This window comes from Austrofundulus limnaeus, unplaced genomic scaffold (assembly GCF_001266775.1).
Source record: "Austrofundulus limnaeus strain Quisiro unplaced genomic scaffold, Austrofundulus_limnaeus-1.0 Scaffold700, whole genome shotgun sequence".
NCBI lineage: Eukaryota > Metazoa > Chordata > Actinopteri > Cyprinodontiformes > Rivulidae > Austrofundulus > Austrofundulus limnaeus.
Genome location: NW_013953102.1, coordinates 52,423 through 54,709, shown reverse-complemented (window position 1 = coordinate 54,709; position 2,287 = coordinate 52,423). Strand labels below are relative to the sequence as shown.

Genomic DNA, 2,287 nt, shown 5'->3' with positions numbered 1-2,287 from the left:
GTCCTGTCCTGCAGGCGGACACATGTCCTGTCCTGCAGGTGGAGACATGTCCTGTCCTGCAGGTGGAGACATGTCCTGTCCTGCAGGTGGAGACATGTCCTGTCCTGCAGGAGGAGACACGTCCTGTCCTGCAGGCGGACACACGTCCTGTCCTGCAGGTGGAGACACGTCCTGTCCTGCAGGAGGAGACACGTCCTGTCCTGCAGGCGGACACACGTCCTGTCCTGCAGGCAGAGACATGTCCTGTCTTGCAGGCAGAGACATGTCCTGTCTTGCAGGCAGAGACATGTCCTGTCCTGCAGGAGGAGACATGTCCTGTCCTGCAGGTGGAGACATGTCCTGTCCTGCAGGAGGAGACATGTCCTGTCCTGCAGGCAGAGACATGTCCTGTCCTGTCTTGCAGGCAGAGACATGTCCTGTCCTGCAGGTGGAGACACGTCCTGTCCTGCAGGTGGAGACACGTCCTGTCCTGCAGGCAGAGACATGTCCTGTCCTGTCTTGCAGGCAGAGACATGTCCTGTCCTGCAGGTGGAGACACGTCCTGTCCTGCAGGTGGAGACACGTCCTGTCCTGCAGGTGGAGACACGTCCTGTCCTGCAGGTGGAGACACGTCTTGTCCTGCAGGCGGAGACACGTCCTGTCCTGCAGGCAGAGACACGTCCTGTCCTGCAGGTGGAGACACGTCCTGTCCTGCAGGTGGAGACACATCCTGTCCTGCAGACGGAGACACGTCCTGTCCTGCAGGAGGAGACATGTCCTGTCCTGCAGGTGGAGACACGTCCTGTCCTGCAGGTGGAGACACGTCCTGTCCTGCAGACGGAGACACGTCCTGTCCTGCAGCTGGAGACATGTCCTGTCCTGCAGGTGGAGACATGTCCTGTCCTGTCCTGCAGGTGGAGACATGTCCTGTCCTGCAGGTGGAGACATGTCCTGTCCTGCAGGCGGAGACACGTCCTGTCCTGCAGACGGAGACACGTCCTGTCCTGCAGACGGAGACACGTCCTGTCCTGCAGGCAGAGACATGTCCTGTCCTGTCCTGCAGACGGAGACATGTCCTGTCCTGCAGGCGGAGACACGTCCTGTCCTGCAGACGGAGACACGTCCTGTCCTGCAGGCAGACATGTCCTGTCCTGCAGACGGAGACATGTCCTGTCCTGCAGGCGGAGACACGTCCTGTCCTGCAGACGGAGACATGTCCTGTCCTGCAGGAGGAGACATGTCCTGTCCTGCAGGTGGAGACACATCCTGTCCTGCAGACGGAGACATGTCCTGTCCTGCAGGCAGAGACACGTCCTGTCCTGCAGACGGAGACATGTCCTGTCCTGCAGGCAGAGACACGTCCTGCTCTGTCCTCAGCTGACAGAATGGTGACACGCTCACGTCTCTGACTCTCGGTCACAGTTTTTATTTTAAACTGAACGTGAGCGATGACCCAAACAAGACATACAGATTAGAAACCAGACAAATGATGAGTTATGAATGAAGAAGCTGAAACTGAGCTACAGGCTAKGTATAACAAAATGCAAACTAAAAGCTAATATTAGCCTATTATTAGCTAAAAGCACTAAATGCAATCAAAACTTAAAAACAGAAAATTGCTAACTGAAAAGCAAGACAAGATGCTAGCTGTAAGATACACATTGCACAAGACAAACACTAAGAAACAAAATGCTAGCTAAAAGTAGCYTAAGCTAGCTAAATTTAACAAAATGTTAGGGCTTGATGAAAAGTAGTATCAGTAGGACGAGCATTAGCATAAACAGATTTAGCATTTAGCAGTACCGTCAGCTCATTTATGCATGTGCTGAAAGAAACACGTCCAGGAGGCTTTGTTTGTTTTTAGCATGTAGCATTTTGCTAGACCGCTTCGTCACAGAACGGATTCATTTTCAGTCTTTCCTCACCTCTCATGTTTCATAGAAAAGGGAACGGTTGCAACAGATGAAGAAAAACAGAACAGAAAACAAAAACAGAATTCCTTATTAGCCTAAATATGTCACAGTTTTATCAACCAGTCAACCCAACATTTTTCTGCTCAATTATAATTTTTTCAAAATATGTGTTATTTTTTAATAAGGGAAATATAACATTGTCTAGGAAAATAGGTCAGTTCATAGCAAGTAATATTTTAAATACTAAATATTAACATGTATGCTTTATTAATCTATTTTATTAATAAAATTTATATTAGTATGTTATATTAAAACAGTTTAGATGTTCGTTGGTCCTGATCCAGATTAAATAAAATAAAGGTTTTGGTGTTTTGTATGTGTGAAATGAGCAGCAC

The 2,287-nt window shown here is 49.3% G+C and overlaps 1 protein-coding gene across 1 annotated transcript in view; it reads left to right on the top strand.

Annotated features, from left to right (window-relative positions):
* The window catches only part of LOC106531971 (uncharacterized), a gene marked incomplete at both ends in the record, with an annotated part of 13,959 nt that overhangs the window by 9,905 nt on the left and 1,767 nt on the right, over positions 1–2,287 (top strand).